Genomic DNA, 21560 nt, shown 5'->3' on the forward strand with positions numbered 1-21560 from the left:
AATAAAAGCACCAAAGTCATCCATAAGACTCTTTATTTGTCAATTTGACAATTTTTGTTGCATTCACTTTTATTATACTCAAAAGTATCCAGAATATTCTTTAAAAAAAATCTGCCTTGTGTTACAAACACAAAATAAAGCCATACAGGTGTACAATGACTGAATGAATGAATTTTAATTTTTGCTTAATTTTGACCTTTAACTCTGACCAAACCATTAGGGTTGTAAGTTACGAATAGCTTTTGTAACTGTCGTGTTAGAAAGGTTCTTCAGTGACAGCAGTTAGCCTCATTACAAAGACTTGAGTCACAGTCCCAATTAAGAATGATAAGACCAATTCATAACCATGACAGGCAGATGAAAGGGACCTACAAATACTCTTAAAATGGTGTGACTAGGCAGTGTTTGACTACAAAAAAAAAAGACTGGTTGGCAGCTGATAACATATTTCAAGGCTATAAGGTCACTACCATCAAATATGGACACCACACAAAGATCCCATGGCTTAGGCAAATGCAGCACCTCATTATTTCATAAGTTGCTGAGAGTGCAGGAAAAAGACGATACTGTTGAAAATCACCATGTAGAGGTGAACAAACCTCTGGGGTATGTTTGTACTGCAGGACTCTTACTCTTAAACTGCTGTATTAAACAGTGTTAATGTTTGGATTTTTCTTCTTTTCTTTTTCCAATGGTTAGTAGAAAAGCACAATGTAAAGCCTCCCTAATTCAGGCCAATTGCAAAAGCATTAAGTAAGACATGAGTCAATTAATGTGCTGGTCATTACAGGTACAGAATCCCCAGAACGTAGAATTATTCTTTGTTAACAGCTAATCTAAAAATTATTCCCATTATCCTGTTAAGAGGCTTCATCCTACTTTTAAATTGAATAAACACGCCACAGACAAGCTTTAACTGGACTAATAGTACAGCCCTTGGCTACGCTTGAGAGAGAACACAGATGGTATATGTAGTCTGCTTTGCTGTGAGCCACATTAACAAAATGCCACTTTCATTCTATTTGTTGCTTTTGTTTCCAAATATTTTCTTGTATTTTAACCTCCAAACATTTTGACTACAAGCATTTCATTTTCATGTTTTTGTCAGCAGATTTCTCCCAAGAAACAGAGCTTGAGCTGCACAACCACATTTCCATTTTAAGTGTAATTAGAATTTTTAATCAGCGGCTTCAATGGCTGTTGCAATCATATTATTTTCTATGATGAGCAAAATATCAAATGTGCTTTTACACATGTAAACTATTTAGATTCTGTTCGGTCTCATACGCTTAATTTTAAAAGGTCATTGCACACTGAAATTTTTGCATGTTAAAAAATAAATATGACCTCACATTATGTCAATCACGTTTACACACTGCCTCCGAAATTTTTGTCCATCATAAAAAAAAATCGGATCGGGTTTGATTTTTTCAGTTTTTCGCATCCGTAGCAAGCATAACATATTTGCATAATCCAAAAGCCTACGGAAGAATCCTATCCTAACCAGTTTCATGCTAACAGCCGATCCGCCTACAAAATGACGTCTTAGTTCCCTCACTCTATTGAGCGTTGCATTTTCCCCATTCAAAACTATACGAGTGGCAGGTCTTGGGTATTCTATAGTCTTTGTTACTACGCATCGGATTCAGTGTGCGACGAATTTTTAGGATAATGAATATGAAAAAACACATACGAAAATTTCAGTGTGCAATGACCTTAACACTTGCTTACGCACATTTTTCTTGTAGAAACAATTCACAATTGGTTACGTCAGCAATAAGACGTTTCTGCGGTGAATCAGTCTGGTTGCCATAAAAGCAATCTCAGGCTAAACACAGCAATAAACACAATAAAGGTCAGACGGTGCTATGAAACTCAAAAAAGCATTTAGATATTTCAGAGGAAATCTATTTTTTTTCTTTATTACAAAAGATTTACTTTTTCACTTTAAAAGGCTTCATGTTTCTTTTTTTTTGGAATTGAACTTAACTTCCTGTTTCCATCACAACCAAAACAAAGAGAGGAAAAAGAGCTTCCAAACCTTAAGTGCTATTCAATAAAAGTTTTTCATCAGTGGGGGAAAAAAAAATACAAAATACTGTCTGTCTGACCAAAGACTCACACAGATGCTCAGGACTGTGCAGACTTCTGCAGTTTAGATAGCTATTATGGGCATGTCACTTCAAATGAGATGAAAAAGCATTCTTCTTCTGTGCCTGAATAGTTGACGCACAATGCTTTCATGAAAGCAAAAAATAAATAAATAATAAATGTGAGAATTTTGACAAACCTCAGGCAATGTGACAAATTAAAACTTTAAACAAAGTGCATTTTTAAATATTCCATAAATAATAATTCCTAATAATATTCCTCTTAAATAATATAAGGCTGGATGCATGATAATTATTATCAATGAATTGCAGAAATAGCTTTTAAAACCATCTTAGATTGAGTGTAGCATGACGGGCACTTTTCAAAGATATTTAATATCAGCTACCCAACAACAGTTAGAGTGTGTCACAAATCTTTGTAACATGAAAAGCCAAAATCTAGTCAAAGCAGCTTCAAATGCTTTTGATTCTGCTTAGGATGTAAACTCTTTTCCAGCATTCTACAGTCCCACTACGCAAATGCGAAAACCATTCAATGTTTCTGCTTCACCAGAGTGCAGTATAGGCCACTGAACGATTCAGGCTTAATTGGCCGCTGTTTACACCTGATCTTGACCTGTTAATTGGAACAAACCAACACAACTCTGGGGAGTGAAGGCAATCATCTTCTGTGAATAGTGCCAGGACTGGGTTAATTAAGAAGGCAGCACTTCACTGTTAGCGGTATGTACAGACTTAGACTGACAGGTAGTGTCAAAAAAACATATAACACTCTACATCACATCCCCTTGCTGCTGAACAGTCTCACAGTGTTGCTTTAAAATCTTTAGGAGTAGATCAAAACCATTTTCACTGTAAAAGAAATTCACTCAGTCAATGTATGTTGTATATCATCAAAATAAAAGAGACTGCTGGCTGCTAAGAACATTTACAAAATACTTTAATTCTACATTATTACTGGCCTTAAATGAAATATTTTCAAATCTGCAATAGATCTCAGGCATTTTCCACTTGCATCTGAGTCTAATTAGTAAACCGCTGTGGATGTTGGTAGCCTAATGACTAGCACAGTCAGCAGAAATCAACCACCCCTACAACAGTAAACAATGTTAATAAATCACATCAAAATGAAAGACTAAAGCAAGTAAAGAGGGGTTGGAAGATCACATAGGTTATTAAGAAATAAGAGCAAGACAGGTTTAGTTAACATACTTGACAAGAATCTAGATATTTCATTTGAATTTATGAGGGAGGTGAAACACCACTGAATACATTTCTGTGACAGCGAAGCTTAAAACGAGCAAATGAAACAAGCAGGCCATTTTTTATGTTTTCAGAACACATTACAGGATGATAGTAGATTACCACTGACACTCACAAGAAATTTCCAAGAATTCCTTTTACAAATAAAGCTTGGTTTTGATGTGCAAATTAGGGCTGTCAAACGATTATTATTATTATTTTAAATTGCGATTAATCGCATGATTGTCATGAGTTAACTTGTGATTAATCACAACTTAATCACACATTTTTATTTGTTCTAAATGTACCTTAAATTAATACTTTTCAAGTTATTAATACTCTAATCAACATGGACATGGACAAATATGGATGCTTTATGCAAATGTATGTTTCTTATTATTGAAACCATAGTTAACAGAGCATGAAGAGTAGACATGTTTCAAAGGTCATAGATGTTTTTCAAAGAACTTGTTGATGTCTATTAGACACATGAAAAAAGAAATTCCAGGTTCCCATTGCTTCTCTTTCTTTGCCCTGAGCAATTTACCTACACAAACCTGTTTACATTTTTGCAGGACATGGCAGCTCACTTCTTCTGAAAATGCTAAATATTTATTATTTATTATTAGATTAGGTGTGTGGCTGTACATACACATGTAGTTGTTTTTTGGTGTTTGGCTTAGTGTTATGTTAGCAGCATTATTATACTCATACCTTTTGTTGTTTTAATATTTTGAATTGTTTTTAGCTTATTTTATTTTTTTTCATTTAAATGTTTAGTATTGAAATGTTGTATGCATTTGTCAATTTTATTTCATTTCTTTATTTTCTTAAATGTGTGTATACAGTATTTACAGAGTTTTGAATTTTAGTTTTATTTACTTTTTCTTATTTGTAAGTTGCTTTGGATAAAAGCGTCTGCTAAATGACTAAAAGTAAAAAAAAAGTAAAAGTAGATTTGTTTGCCTCGTGTCTACATACTGTATTGTGATGCAGCTAAATTCTCAATAAAACTGTTTTCATTTATATATTTTACTGTTTCTGTTGTCAGACAACGGAATTAATATGAAATAGTGACTGAAAAACGACCCATTAAGACTAGGCTACATAACCAGCTCTCCTTTCCAAGTTGTTAATCTGTACAAAAATCCTGATAATCGATCCTGATAGTCGTCTGATAAAATCAAATACACATGAGATAATGACAATAGCTGTGCTGTGATTTTGGCTATACTTGCATGTAAAATTAGAGAAGCAACATAATATCTGTGTTTAACTGAAAGCGCTGCTCCTCTCTGCCGCTCGCTGAATAGAGCAGACGCACAGAGAGAGAGAGAGGTGTGTGTGCGCGCTGGGACAGCAAGAACTCGCGAGAAACTCACTACTAGCGAGTCTCAGAAACTAAATAAGGTTTAGGCAAATCCTAAAGATTTGTCGCTAGGCGCTTTTTTGAAGAGGAGGAAAAAAAAGTCGCTAAAGGGGTCTGCAAAGTCCCTAAGTTGGCAACACTGTGCATCTCCATTTCTCCAACTATGGGCTAGGCCACGGGTCAAACAGAAAATTTGTGCTGCGTTAATCGCGCGTTAATAAAAATTAGTGCCGTTAAAATGATTTTTTGTGTTAACTTTGACAGCACTAGTGCAAATACATTTGTTTTGATTTTGTTCTTTTTCTCTTACAAAAGAGAAAATGTTCTACTAAATGCCTGTGAAGATTCAAGCCAAACAAAATACAAAAAATAAATGAATAAATAAATAATAAATGTGCAAAACTTGATAAAACTTAAAATTAGGCTTTTAAAATTCAAATTTTAAAATACAAAAAAAATTACAAATTAATTTATATTAAAAAATTCAATCCAACAAAACCAGTACATATTAGTTTCACACATTAGTCTTGTTTTTTTTTTTATTGTGATTTTATATATATATTTTTTATTATTACATTTCTATTTTAAAAAGGGAGAGAATGTTCGCCATTACAAATCTAACCAACAGCATCATTGCAATGACATCATTGCAAAATGTGCAAAATTAATTATGACTCAATTGTTTCTGTTTTTTTTTTTTTTTTGCATGTATTTAAGATAACAAAACTGTATTTAAATTAAAAATCAATATTTTCATTCTCGTCGTTCGTTGCCTGGCAAGCACCGTTATTTCTTTCTGGACCTGAAAATCTATTATTACTCTGCTCTTCAAAAAATTAAAGCATAAGATGTGGCATAAGGTCTGAATAGGTTTGACTCACACTCCTGCCTCTGTAATCTGTGGTTACCGGGGTTCTGTGAAAAGACTAGTGGGCATGGTTTCAATTCTGGACCATTCTAGCACAAACTCTGAAGTCTGCTCGGCCCCTGAAGTGTTGTCATGGTCACTTAAGTTCAGCTTTGTGCTGTCATACATGACTTCCTCTCTAATGGCCAGAAAACAAAAGAAACAATATCTCAGTAAGTGCTGTTTTTTCCACAGGTTTAAGAAGACAGATGTTTCCAAAGCTTCTGTTCCTTTGGAAAGTGACCCATCAACATATCTAAGTAAATACTGCATTATGGCAGATCGGGTGAGGCTGTGATAAATCTCCTATGAAAGTGATCTTTGTTCTTTAGGAAAGAAAGTGGAAAACAGGAAATAAGAACGGTAGAGAATAAAAGGTCTGGAAATTTATTTTCATCAGAAGATAATATGCAATTAAAAGATCTCAGATGCATTTTGTAACAGCCAGAGGAAATGATATGCATTATGCTCATAGTGAGGCCTTTTACAACGACAATAATCTTTTCTCACCCATTGTTTATAGGCCACTAAGAAGAAGGTGGTGTTTTGCAGGTGGAAGATACCTGACATATATGCCATCTACAATGCCCACTGACGCCTCTCTGGCAGGAACAAAAGATCCCAGCTGTGCCATGATTGTCACCAGAGCAACCTGTCGGATGTAAGAGCTCTTGCCACCCATGCTGGGTCCAGTGATGATCATGGCTTGCTTGCCATCCCCCTGAAGACAGGAAAAGGTGTAAGGTCCACCCATCTGGCCCAAAGAAGGTTTCCGATGGTGGATGAAGGTTTCCTGCGTGTTCGGTCTTTCCAGTGTGCAAAGTTCTTCAATTTAAGTTAAACTCTAATCTGACTCCATTTTATCATTTAATCTGACTCCATTTTAGCTTGAAATACAAATTGATTGCTTGTCTATTTCTAATTTGTATTCTTCTGATATTTGATTATTCTAGTTAACTCTTGACTTTATATTTACTCGTTCATTCGGTTGCTCATGTCTTTAACAAGGATGCAACGTAATCTACTAGAGTCAATAATTACAGAGTAAAACAGAATAAGGTCAAATGTAACAATTTATTATCAGTCAGGTAAATACTGTATGTATTATGTCAATTCCACAGCAATTCAAAGAGATCAAATCATATCAATACAAAACATAGAATTCTCAAAGATAATTCTACGAGTAAAGGATGCATACCTGACTTTATAGAAATACATAGTGTGAGTATTGACACACCACACTACGGGCTTCTGGCTACAGAAATCGCCCTGATCCTTTTGCCACATTCTCCTTAAGTACCTCAGACCAAGACCAACACCCCTGAAATGTAGGCAGGAACTAACAATTTGAATTTGCTTTGATCAAGCCAAGTTAGCACCTTTTGGGACAGAAGGTAATTTGCATGAAAACCACTAGGAGCTGATCCACCCTCTACAGTATGCAAAATATCTCTGAACTCTTAGGATCTGTATTACCTTTTAGTTTACTTCTTAGAAGAATGAGACCATTGTACCAGTCGCCCTGAGACAATTCAAATGATACCAAACAAACATGTAAATATCACTTGCATTAATGCAAACATTACATTCTACTATTGACCATTCTGAGTGAGTTGAGTGAAAGGAAGGGTGGGTGAGGGGAAGAGTGGATGAAAAGGAACTGATGCATATTTCAGAGAGGCGTTTTCCCGCATCTTCTCTCAGTGGGGTGTGGAGACAGATGTCTGTATGTTAATGCACTGTGTGTGTGTTGTCCATCTCAGGAGTTCAAAGTGTCTGAGGTTCTGTAATTCTTACAAAGGTAATCAGATGAATATTTGTGCAAGATTACAGTAAAGATTCTTGTGGCGGAACAAAGTTCAAGCAGATGTAGATGCTAATGTTCTGGCTGACTGCTTGAGTGTCAAAGATAAAGAGGGAATCAGGGATGGAGCACAAAGGTCGGGTCTCAATCATCTGGACAGAAAACGCTGAGGAAACACAGCTAAGTTATTATGAAAGCGTAAGACCAGCAGAAATCAATTTATAATGAAATAGAAAAAAGGTCAGAGACAAGAGAATAGATACACCACCAAAACCGTTTGGGTCAGTAAGATTCTTTTCTTTTAAATAATACTTTTATTCAGAAATTATGCCTATAAAGAGACAATAAAGACATTTATAATGTTACAAAAGATTTCCATTTTATTTAAATTCTGTTCTTTTTAACTTTCTATTAATCAAAAAATATTGGGGTTTATCATGATTTCCACAAAAGCAATAATATATAAAAAATATATTAAAAGAAATGTTTCATAAGCACCAAATCAGCATATTAGAATGCTTTCTGAAAAATCATGTGACACTGAAGAATGGAATAATGGCTGCTGAAAATCCAGCTTTGCCATCACAGAAAAAAGAAAGAAAACAGCTATTTTAAATTGCAATAATATTTCACAATACTTCTGTTTGAAGCATTGAAGACTTCTTTCTAAAACAAAAAATTTCAGACAACTTCTGAACAGTAGCATATACTACAGAAATACACAAAAATGGGTATAACTATATACTAAAATCTAAAACCATTTTATTGCATTTTGCATTTTGCATTTTATTATTTTATTATTTAAACATTTTTCATTAAAAATATATATTAACTCACAAGGAATAAAAATAAATTATATTAAAGAAAAGGACAAAAGAAACACTGAATGGGATTATAAAAGTGATTCAGAAAAAATGTTTAAATCAATTTTTAATTACAAAATAAAATGGATCTTATATTAAAGGAATACACTGGTATTCAGTGGTTCCAAAAGGTATTTGGACACTCCAGCAACATTTAAAATGTATGAATGCCATTGCAGTAGAAAAACAAAATCACATCAAGCGGCATTTTTTTAAAAGACATTAAAAATGCATACTTTCTGAAAGTCAAATGGATCATTTTCATCCTCCTGTGGACACCTGCGTGAATGTGAGAAGAACTGACATCATATATGCAGTAAAAATCACATTGACACCATTTGGTTAAAAGCCACTGCATCATTTGTTTGCAGATGTTGCATGGCTATTTTGTTATAGTTCACAATAACATTCAGACAATTTTAACATTTTAACGTCTGTTGAAGGGTTTAAAAAAAAAATATCTGAGTGAATGTGAAGTAAAGTATGGTGACCCAGCAAGACGGCTTCATTATTAAAGTCTGACTCACACATTGAATGGAAGCCCAGTGATTGGGTGGGTGGGAGAAGAGAAAGGGAGAAAAAGAAGTGACAAAGGTATTAAAAAACATGCTAATCAGGATGGCAGAGTGGGTGGCATATACAAAAGGCTTGGCTGCTGGTTCAATAGTATTTTCTTACAGGTAAAGTAAAAAGGATTACCCTGTAGTGAAAGACAACCACACAGCCTTTGCCATGAAGACAGATTCCCTCACCATTATTTTAAATTAAATGCCGGAACGATAATCAAGTTTCATAACATCTCTAAGATCTATAAGCCCCAATGGCATTTTATGAAAAAGAGTTGTTAATGAGAATGTGGAAGCACAGATATTAATATGGCTCATGAATATGTGTCTCAAGTAAAGTGTGCAATTTCCGCACTACTGGAATGAAACAGAATAGGTGAGTGAATCATTATTTTGAGATGGGCCATCAATGAATCAGTTTATCCAGTTCACAAAAACCAGTGTGAATGAACCCGACTGATCCGGTTCTCGAGAACAGCGGTTAACAACTCCCTACAGGGAAAGATTTATCAGGGAATAACTTACACTATCAGAGATAGGGATGGACCAATATTAAAATACATTTTTTCTAAATAAATGTAAAAAATACAACACTAAATAAAAATCTGTCAAGTGAATTTAAGTGAATATAACTGAATTTAAGCATCACAACATCATAATGTACAGTATATAACGCACATGTATAAAATGTATAAAAAACTGAATATTTATCTTAACATTTATTAGTGTTTTTAAAGAATAAATGAGCATTGCATGACCATAAAGACAATCTAAATGCAAAAAAATTGGGAATTCATTTTACAGCTACTCAATATTACATATTTCATTTTTTAAATATCAGTTTCATATATACATATATCAGGAATATACATCATGCATCAGTTTAACATCTAAATATATCTCTTATCAGAGGACTGGAATATAGTGCATAAGTCAGATGGACCACTTTTATGCTACTTTTGGAGCTTTAAAAGAGTGACCAGCACTTAAAAAAAAAAATCCATACAGGTTTGAAGAAACATTCTAGGTCAACTAATCCATTATAACACAATAACAGTATTAAAAAAGTGTCACCTGTAAGTGAGTGTCATTGGGTACATATTGATCCTCATCTCCCATCAGCGAGGTGATGACCGGATGCTTGCCTGCCGTGATCAAAATCTGACTTTTATCTTCGAGAACCTCAGGCTTATGATAAAGACATGCAAAAAAAGATGCTTTAGACACCAATAAAGAAGAGCATTCACAATTAGATAAGCTGACAAAAAAAATCAAGAATGAATTCGCCAACATAAAGTTTTAGGAACACCATATTGGCACGACACCTTACATATAAGTTGGTAATTATGGTATCAGCTCAACACACTTGAAAAGTCCAGAGGGAGAGGATAAGCTCTGGTGCTCTGCTGAACAGGCGGGAGGGGGAGGCGGTAAGGAGCAGAGGGGGAGTAGTTGGCGGAAACCTCTGCTTTCAAAGTCAAATCCACTCCCCCACACAGACTGTCAGAGGGATATGGAGTGGGCTCTATACTGCATGGGGGTGGGATTCATCCTACTGTTGGACTCAATTCGGGCCAGGGAGAGACGGAGATGTGGGGGCTCCAGGGTCCCCTTACTCTCGTTCATCTATGAAAGCTTATGTAAGATGCTTTATGCGCATCTCACCAAACACAAAAGAGAAATAGATCTTCTTAGTAGATGCTCAGATATGATTGATTTTATTGCACTTCAGTCTGCCAATAAAAGCTTTAAGACTGGGAAAAGACCCTACAATCGCTCCCAGAACTGCACGTATCTGACTTTTGAATATTCAAAAAGAATAGAAGACTAAAGACAGGCCTTAGAAACAAAGCTTAGTGTATTCAATTTGATGAATTAGGTAATCTATGAAAGAATATGCAAGCTTGTGGAATATGAGAGAAGACAGGAAGCCAGCAGAGAATACGGGAATAAAAACCCAAATTCATTACCACACCTGCAGTAATTATTTTCTTTAGCAACCTGAGCCAATGAGAAGAGGCAGTCCATGGTTGCTAGGTGACACACTGCTTTCCTCAGGATGTAGTAATAGTCCCCAAATAGCCTACACATGGCAAAAAAGAGAGAAGGCTATGAGAAAGAGAAAGAACGCTGCAGGGTCGGAAAGTGACAGGATAAAACGCATGTTTTATATGATTAAATTACTACATAGCAGCTTCCTGATTTCAAAGTCTATACTGAAACAAAACATTGAAAGCATCTCAACCAATCAACATGGCTTCAATTTAAAAGATTTTTGTCATATTTCAAAGGTACGTACTGAAGGAAGTTAATCCACTCGTGATTGCAGTCAATAACCAGCTGCTCTCGTAGTTGCTGCAGGCACCGATGTTTCTCCACAATGAATGGAGTGTGATAGCGGCCCACAACCTTAGTGCTGAAGATGAAAAGCAGACATTTAATATTGGTGTGTATCCACATTATTTTATAATGTAGAAGCAAGCTATTTCTAGTGAACCTGCAAGAAATCATTAGCCGCTATATCCAAATTACTAGAAAAATAATGTGCAGTCAACAGTAAAACTTTTTGAATTACTAACCAGTGTGTGCCTGATCACAGTAATAAATTAAAATATTATGATAACAAACACCAGTTTGCAATATCAAGCAGTATGAGGAACTGTTTTTGTCCAGCTAAAATAACTGGAAGCAGCCAGCACCAGAAGCCTTGCACATTTGAGTTACAAATGGCTAGACCATTTCTTACAAATAAGGTGGATAAAAAAGGAACTTTTGACATTTATATGATGAGAGGGCCATTTGGTAGAAGTTCTCTTAAGAGTACATAGTAGTACATATACTCTTACTCATAGTACATAGGTTTCTTTTTAGGGAGCAAGTGATCAAATTTGTTAACAATGGTGCCCACCTGTTGATTTTGACCCAGTCTTCCGGGATTATAGATGACATACTGTTCTTTACTTCAATGACAAACTGCACACACACACACACACACACAAAAGAGACAATTGTCTCACAATCTTTGTAGACTGTGTGTAAACCTTGTTGAGTTTTACTTTGGTTATCATCCAAAGTCATAATCAGGAGCAAAGACTTGAAATTACGTAAAAACAATTTAGGATCATAATTTCATTTAAAAAAAGGAAAAGAAAACATTTTATTACCTTCACATTACAACCACCATAGATGTTTCACCACAAATAGTGCTATCCTCTAAAAACCAAAGGAATTGTTCACCCAAAAAAAAAAAAAAAAAACATTCTGTCATCATTTACTCACCCTCATATAATTTCCAAAACTGTATCTTTCTTTCTGGTGTGGAACATACATTTAAATATCTTTCTAGTGTGGAACATATTTGTTAAATATTTTGATTAATGCCTTAGCGTTTGGAGCCCAACGTGAATTAAGGGTGAGTAAATGATGACCGAATTTTCATGTTTGGGTGGACTATACCATTAAAGTCTCCCATCGTCTTGCTACTGATGGCTATCAAATCAGTTCTGTATTTACATATTTAAGTCACAAACACTTAAAGTGAACAGGTCTGTTTACGGACCATCTGATGGATTTTGCATAAAAAAATGTCAAGTGCTTTGTCAATCTGGCAAAATTGTGCTCTGATCTGACTGGTTGGCTATACACAACTTCTAGGTGTACACTAGGAAAATATATAGACATTTCTTTATTTTATGTACAGAACTGTTGTGCTATTATTTTAGAGAGTTCCTTCCCCACACTAGTATATTATTATGGTATTAACTTCTATAAATATACAGTAATTCATATAAAACCTGCCCCTATATCATATGTAAAAATATGGCATGTAATTGTCTGTGTCAGTCTTACTGTCTTTTCTTGTACATTTACATTTATTCATTTAGCTGACGCTTTTATCCAAAGCGACTTACAATTGCTAAATATGTCAGACGTCGCACGCCTCTGGAGCAACTAGGGGTTAAGTGTCTTGCTCAGGGACACATTGGTGTCTCACAGTGGAGTCGAACCCGGGTCTCTCACACCAAAGGCATGCGTCTTATCCACTGCGCCATCACCACCCTTCTTGTGACTCTTCTTGGCCAGAATAAGATGCCAAGAGGACCAGACTTTTTTTCTTTTTTTTTTATTGTAGCTATGTTAGACTCAGCTAGATGGTGGGAGAAAGAGGGATGGCCAGAGTCTATATTCTGAGGTGGAAAAACTGTTGTGTATTCAAGAGAGAATGGCAACAGTGAGCAGATGGAGAAACATATGTGGAGCTGCATACAAACTGCAACATTTCAGACCCTGTCCTTTTAGTTGTCATCTCCTAGTAAGGTAGTATTCAACAGTATATCTACAACAGAATAAAATGAGTAAAATGGCTTTTTCCAGGTTAGATGTAGATGTACGATATACGATGTAGAATAGGTAGCAATTAGGTCTGTTACTAAACAAATAATGTCACATAATTTGAGACAACTGATATAATATCTTGGTGTTCTCGAATGCATTACATACAACAGAGATGCCCAAACCAGGGTCTGTGAGCTCCAAAGAGAAAAAAAAAATGCTTTTGAAGCATATCTTCATTTCTAATTTTATTTATTTTATTTTTGCTTTGAAATCTAGTTTGCAATGGGAAACGAGGATTTTTTTGTTTGTTTAATTATTACATATATATTGTTATTCATTTTAATAACAATTTTGGATATATTACAAAATCTACTTTTGGCTTCAGTCAAGATTGATTTTTCCTTCGTTGATCCTTTGTATTAAAACAATTGGGCACCAGTATTTGACAGATCATGGGTGCACCTTTCCATGAACAGGGTACAAAAATTCCTTTTCTAGAAAAACATTTTTAAAAAATCTAAATTCTAAACTAATCTATTTCTCAGTAGGGTTTAGTTAGTTTGTGACCAAAAAATAGACTTCCCATATTTGTTTTATTAAAATAACTTTAAAATAACAAAATTCTGTCATCATTTACTCACCCTCAAGTAGTTCCAACCCTGTATGAATTTCTTTGTTCTGCCAAACACAAAGGAAGATATTTTGAAGAAAGTTTGTAACCAGACTGTTTTGGGGCACCATTGACTCCCATAGTAGGAAAAAAAGATCCCACATCTTCCTTTGTGTTTGTTGGTGGATGGATGTTAGAGACCTTGCGCTCCTCCACCTTCCGTTTGAAAATGCCCCACAGATGCAAGAGGGTTTAAGTCTGGAGACATGCTTGGCCAGTCCATCACCTTTACCCTCAAATTCTTTAGCAAGGCAATGGTCGTCTTGGAGGTGTGTTTGGGGTCGATATCATGTTGGAATACTGCCCTGCGGCCCAGTCTCTGTTTTAGTATGTCACAGTACATGTTGGCATTCATGGTTCCCTCAATGAACTGTAGCTCCCCAGTGCCGGCAGCACTCATGCAGCCCCAGACCATGACACTCCCACCACCATGCTTGACTGTAGGCAAGACACGCTTGTCTTTGTACTCCTCACCTGGTTGCCGCCACACACGCTTGACACCATCTGAACCAAATAAGTTTATCTTGGTCTCATCAGACCACAGGACATGGTTCCAGTAATCCATGTCCTTAGTCTGCTTGTCTTCAGCAAACTGTTTGCGGGCTTTCTTGTGCATCATCTTTAGAAGAGGCTTCCTTCTGAGACGACAGCCATGCAGACCAATTTGATGCAGTGTACAACGTATGGTCTGAGCACTGACAGACTGACGCCCCACCCCTTCAACCTCTGCAGCAATGCTGGCAGCACTCATCCGTCTATTTCCCAAACACAACCTCTGGATATGACGCTGAGCACGTGCATTCAACTTCTTTGGTCGACCATGGCAAGACCTGTTTTGAGTGGAACCTGTCCTGTTAAACCGCTGTATGGTCTTGGCCACCGTGCTGCAGCTCAGTTTCAGGGTCTTGGCAATCTTCTTATAGCCTACGCCATCTTTATGTAGAGCAACAATTCTTTTTTTCAGATCCTCAGAGAGTTCTTTGCCATGAAGTGCCATGTTGAACTTCCAGTGACCAGTATGAGAGAGTGAGAGCGATAACACCAAATTTAACACACCTGCTCCCCATTCACACCTGAGACCTTGTAACACTAACGAGTCACATGACACCGGGGAGAGAAAATGTCTAATTGGGACATTTTCGCTTAGGGGTGTACTCACTTTTGTGGCTAGTGGTTTAGACACTAATGGCTGTGTGTTGAGTTATTTTGAAGGGACAGCAAATTTACACTGTTATACAAGCTGTACACTCACTACTTTACATTGTAGCAAAGTGTCATTTCTTCAGTGTTGTCACATGAAAAGATATAATAAAATATTTACTATTTATTATGTAGGGATTTGGAAAAAGGCAGATTTAGGTGAATATTCACTTTGCAGCTTTCTCATCCAGTACTTTTAAGAAGTTGTGTGCAGGGCTTAGAAGTTGTGGGCGGGTCTTTTTTTTACAGATTAGTTTCAATTAATGATGTGCTTGGGCTCAAAAGTTACAAGTTAATATAAAAGCTGGAATGCTTATTTCAAAAGATTACATTTCATTAAATTTGATTTTACGATACAATTCCTTGCGAGTCAAACAGCAATCTATATAATATCGAGTAATTTTTGAAGATAAGTATAAAGATTTTTTGAAGTGTAAAGACTGAGAATAATGAACAAATTCCCTTTATTTTGCTTTACTTAATTATGAATTAATAACAATATTTCAAAAAATATATATCGATTACCAGAAGAAATATGAAATGCTTAGTTGTAAATTGTAGCTGGGCATCATTAATCTTTATATGCCAATGGCTTGAGCGTATGCAATCTGTAATTTCCATATTTTGATAACAGTAAGCACCAAGGAGCCAATTAAATCTCTGCTTGATCTTGTGTATGTTTATACACATCAAGCCCATTTCCCAAAGGCTCAACGTTAGTCATTCCTACTAAACATAATGAGGCAATACATATCCACTCTCTGAGTTCATTAAAAACAGTGTGAAAGTCCCCTGTAGGTCTATGCAAAACTTTGACCCTTTTTTTATATACATTTAATTTACGTTGGAAGTCCTACTTTGACAGTCTACCACTGGTAAATGAGATGCAGAATAACAAAAGAAAAATACAAAAATGATTAAATACTGAGGAATACTGTTTTTTTTTCAGGGTGAATATTAAGTTTCATTCCGAATATTAAATGATTTCCAACTTACCAACAATAAAGTTTTAGCTCAAAACCACATATGAACCTTTAACACGTTTTGTTTCATAAATTCTAAATTTTGATTTGATGACTGTGTGTTTATAAAAAATTAAGGACAATAAGATGACAGAAACAGGCAGGTGACGCGAGGTTAATGAGGACCTTCTGTCTCTACAAAACAATAATCATTCCCATTCCTGCTCCCACTCTTGTCATTATGCTAATAGAGCCATTCAACAGAAACACGCCATTAAGCACCTTCCCTTCAACCTCCTACCTGATTCCAGAAACAAATGGAATGAAAAAAGCAGGGAAAATATAGAACTTTCCATCAGATAAAATAAATTCTGGTCTTGAGAGGTTTTCATTTTCAGACAGAGCATGACAGACACTTTTAGTGCCGCCATGGCCACTTATGGTCTAAAATATATTGTTGTTCAGACTAATTCAAACTAATTAAGTCAATTAATTTAGTTGATATTTGGAGATTGCAACATCCATCCGACAGAGACTACTTCCTCTTTTCTCGCGTACACACATCATATTCTAGAATCGATTATTTTCTTATTGATTCTAAACTCATTTCGAACGTAACACAGACCAAGCATAATAATATTATAATTTCTGGTCATAGTCTGCTTACTATGGTGTTTAAGCTTTCTGTGTCTCAGTCTAAGTACAATTGCTTTCTGTGTCTCAGTCTAAGTACAATTTTGCCAAACACAAAGGAAGATATTTTGAAGAAAGTTTGTAACCAGACTGTTTTGGGGCACCATTGACTCCCATAGTAGGAAAAAAAGATCCCACATCTTCCTTTGTGTTTGTTGGTGGATGGATGTTAGAGACCTTGCGCTCCTCCACCTTCCGTTTGAAAATGCCCCACAGATGCCAGAGGGTTTAAGTCTGGAGACATGCTTGGCCAGTCCATCACCTTTACCCTCAAATTCTTTAGCAAGGCAATGGTCGTCTTGGAGGTGTGTTTGGGGTCGATATCATGTTGGAATACTGCCCTGCGGCCCAGTCTCTGTTTTAGTATGTCACAGTACATGTTGGCATTCATGGTTCCCTCAATGAACTGTAGCTCCCCAGTGCCGGCAGCACTCATGCAGCCCCAGACCATGACACTCCCACCACCATGCTTGACTGTAGGCAAGACACGCTCCTCACCTGGTTGCCGCCACACACGCATAGTAAGCAGTCATAGTCTGCTTACTATGGTGTTTAAGCTTTCTGTGTCTCAGTCTAAGTACAATTGTGTGTTTAAACCCTTGTTTATTCTTGCAGGAGCAATTTCACTCATACATCTCCTCTCACATCAAGCAGTTCCTTGAATTCAACGATAAAGGTGATGTGTCTGATTCCATTCTCTGTGAGACTTTTAAGGTAGTGTTGCGGGGGAATATAATTGCTCATGAATCGAGCAGGAAGAAGGAGAAACGTAGACGGCTTGCTGAAATTGAAACCTTGCTTCCAACCTTGGAGAATGCCTATAGATGATCTAAATCTCAGTCAGATCTTAATGTTATGCTAAAACTTAAGTACGAGTATAATAATATTCTGAGTGAACAAGTCAGTAACATGATGCTTAAAATAAAACGTAAGCAGTTTGAGACGGGTGACAAACCTGAAAGACTACTTTCTCTGCAGTTAAGAGGCATACAGGCCAATAGAGCCATTTTCCAAATGAAATCAGACTCAGGTTTGTTATTAACTAATCCAAAGGAAATTAATGCTAGTTTTTCGAATTTTATAAACCTCTTTTCACTTCAAAATGTAACGTGCTCCTTTCTGATATTACTGATTTTCTTGATACAATCGACACTCCAAAGCTTAGTGAGGATGCCAGAAGCGATCTGGATAAAGAGTTCACTCTGGATGAAATTCTGAAGGCTATCAAGTCTTTTCCAAATGGTAAGGCCTTAGGGCCTGATGGGTTTTGTATTGAACTCTGTAAAGCTCATGCAGATATTATTGCTCAACTGTTGCTGAGAATGATAAATCATTCCTTCGAAAATAAACAACTTCCCCGTTCTCCCTATGAAGCGAACATTTGCTTATTATTGAAAAAAGACAGGGATGACACTGATCCTTCTAGTTATAGACCATTATAGGGGCAGTCGTTGCTTAATGGATAGAGAGTTGGACTTGTAACCCGGAGGTCGTGGGTTCGAGTCTCGGGCCGGCAGGGATTGTAGGTGAGGGGAGTGAATAACCAACACTCTCTCCACCCTCAATACCACGACTGAGGTGAGACCCTTGAGCAAGGCACCGAACCCCCAACTGCTCCCCAGGCACCGCAGCATAAATGGCTGCCCACTGCTCCGGTTGTATGTTCACTACTGTGTGTACACTTGGATGGGTTAAATGCAGAGCACAAATTCCGAGTATGGGTCAAAGTGATATTTCACACACTTCTTTTATTTTCCAAAAATAATAGGATTAGTCCAACGAATCGTTCGGTTTGTAATACATACCAAACCGAAAGCCTCGTACCAAACGGTTCAATACGAAATACGCGTATCGTTACACCCCTATTAAGCTTGCTTAACTGTGATCAGAAAATTGTTGCTAAAGTGCTGGCCATTCATTTGAGCAAACACATGGCTTCATTAATTTATCATGATCAGACTGGTTTTATTGAGTAGATTTTCTTTTTCAAATGTTCGTCGCTTGTTAAATGTTATGTATAATGTAGATTCTAAGTGGTCTAAGGCAGGTGTTATCTCTCTAGATGCCTTCGACCAGATCGAGTGGCAATATCTATACTCAGTGTTAAATAAGTTTGGGTTTGGAAAATTTTTTTCATACATTGAGATGCTTTTTGCAAACCCAAAATCTGCAGTACTAATTTGGACAAATCTGACTATGTTCCACTTTATCATGGGACTAAGCAGGGATGTTGCCTTAGTCCCTTATTATTCAATTTGGCTCTGGAGCCGCTGGCTATAAGTATTCGGCACCATGCCTCTATTAGTGGCATTACAATTAGGTCGGTAGAGACTAGGCTCTCTCTACATTCTCTACTTTTTTTCTTTTGTGTTTTATCTTTCTCCTTTGTTATTAATCTAGGCACTTATTTCATTTGTAATGTAGTCTGGCCTCTTATTTTATTTATTTATTTATTTTTTATGTACTTTGTTTTGTGTTCTTGGTATGATGTTGTTAAATTTTGTTGTTATAAAACTAATAAAAAACAATATGGAAAAAAAAGAATAGTTTTTTATAACAATCACAGATAGTGATTGTTTAGGTAAAACAGGCTTTACTTTTTTTGTGGTAGATACTGCAAAGTCCTCTCTCGAGGTCAGGTAGACGAGTTAGCAAAGACTGGAGAGAGGGAAGGACACTGGACTCAGAACAGAAAATTTCTGCTACTGCCTCCTGTCGAGCCTGGATATCACTGAAAGAAAGAGAGGATTTGAAAAATAGTATAAACAGAAGCAAGCAAATCAGTAGGGATTGTAGGAATTTGTCAACAGATGCTATGTACACAAACCAGATAAACCACTAGAACAAAATAAGGCCTGTATCAAACAGCACACCTAAGTGAAGAAGGATCATAACTATCAGCAGATCGCATTGTGCTTCTCTGCTGTATAATACAGTTGTGATGCAGTACACAAAATAAAGACATTTCTGGGTTACTACACCAAAGTACTTAAAGAAACACTTTTCAAGGCTATTAATTATAAAATGGTTATTAAACTTGACAGGTGTTTTTTTCCCCAAGAGAATGGTCAGTTTACTTCATTACTTCATTTTACTACATAAAAGCATATATTACAACCCGAATTCCGGAAATGTTGGGACTTTTTAAAATTTTTATAAAATGAAAACTAAAAGACTTTCAAATCACATGAGTACATATTTTATTCACAATAGAACATAACAAATGTTTAAACTGAGAAATTTTACACTTGTATCCACTATATGAGCTCATTTCAAATTTGATGCCTGCTACAGGTCTGAAAAAAGTTGGCACGGGGGCAACAAGGGGCTGAAAAAGCAAGACATTTTGAAAAGATTCAGCTGGGAGAACATCTAGCAACTAATTAAATTAATTGACATCAGGTCTATAACATGAAGCTATAAAAAGGATGTCTTTGAGAGGCAGAGTCTCTCAGAAGAAAATTTGGGCAAAGGCTCTCCAATCTGTGAAAGAGTGCGTTAAAAGATTGTGGAATACTTTAAAAACAACGTTCCTCAACGTCAAATTGCAAAGGCTTTGCAAATCTCATCATCGACAGTGCATAACATCATCAAAAGATTCAAAGAAACTGGAGAAATCTCTGTGCATAAGGGACAAGGCCGAAGCACTTTGTTGGATGCCCGTGCACTGTAAAAAATTTACAGACCTCCCAACTCTAAATTTTCTAGTGACATCTAAATTTTTCCATTGGCCCAATTGCAATTTCTGCTATCAATTGTGGCAACAGTCTTTTAACATTGGCTCAATGAGAAATAATATGTTGAGCCAATGGAAAAATTTAGATGTAATCAGTCACTAGCATATTTTGAGTTGGGAGGTCTGAAATTTTTTACAGTGTGGTCTTCGGACCCTCAGACGACATTGCATCACTCATCGGCATGATTCTGTCATTGACATTACTAAATGAGCCCAGGAATACATCCAGAAACCACTGTCGGTAAACACAATCCGCAGTGCCATCTGCAGATGCCAACTAAAACTCTATCATGCAAAAAAAGAAGCCATGTGTGAAAATGGTCCAGAAGCGCCGTAGTGTCCTGTGGGCCAAGGCTAGGGCTGTGCAATTAATCGCGTGCGATTGTCATGCGCATCTCGTCAGTAAAGCCGGCTCCGTGATTGGTGGTAAATCTCAATCCCCTGTTTTCAAATGGAGCGGCAGTTAATACACAGAGCCGTAGTTCACTGACAAGCTACGCGATATCGCTTTCATAATCGCGCTATTGAACGCGATATCGCATAGCTTGTCAGTGCCGCTCCATTTGAAAAAAGGTCATGGAGATTTACCGCCAATCACGGAGCCGGCTTTACTGACGAGATGCGCATGACAATCGCATGCGATTAATTGCACAGCCCTGTTTTACGTTCTGACGTAACTTACGCTCACTCTCCCCCTCCCGGCTATCTGCTTTGGTTTCATCTTCGCTTCCTCCCCCTAAACATCTATTGATGCTAACTGTGCTACTGATACTTTCTGTTCCACTCTGACATCTTGTTTAGATACTTTCTGCCCCTTATCTTCCAGGCCAGCCCGTACCACCCCTTCTGCCCCTTGGCTATCTGACGTTCTCCGCAAACATCGTTCTAAGCTCAGGGCTGCAGAAAGGGTATGGCACAAATCACACAGACCTCAATTTATATCCATCACTCCTCTCTGACTTCTCTGCTAATGTTTCCACTGCTAAAAGGAGATACTATCATGACAAAATTAACAATTCGCCTAACTCTCGCATGCTCTTTAAAACATTTCCCTCTCTCCTTTGTCCTCATTCTCCACCTCCTTCATCAACTCTAACAGCTG

The 21560-nt window shown here is 36.7% G+C and overlaps 1 pseudogene across 1 annotated transcript in view; it reads right to left on the reverse strand.

Moving 5' to 3' along the window:
• The window catches only part of LOC306869460 (DNA mismatch repair protein Msh3-like), a 60849-nt pseudogene that overhangs the window by 15419 nt on the left and 23870 nt on the right, over positions 1 to 21560 (reverse strand). Inside the window, exons 6-11 of the transcript in view lie at positions 19320 to 19453; positions 11771 to 11903; positions 11162 to 11278; positions 10837 to 10945; positions 9937 to 10050; positions 6193 to 6350 (exon numbers count right to left, since the gene is read on the reverse strand). The product of the transcript in view is annotated as a DNA mismatch repair protein Msh3-like (transcript). The remainder of the gene's footprint in view (positions 1 to 6192; positions 6351 to 9936; positions 10051 to 10836; positions 10946 to 11161; positions 11279 to 11770; positions 11904 to 19319; positions 19454 to 21560) is intronic.

The sequence above is a fragment of the Barbus barbus genome, assembly GCF_936440315.1.
Source record: "Barbus barbus genome assembly, chromosome: 5".
In the NCBI taxonomy this organism is placed as follows: Eukaryota; Metazoa; Chordata; class Actinopteri; order Cypriniformes; family Cyprinidae; genus Barbus; species Barbus barbus.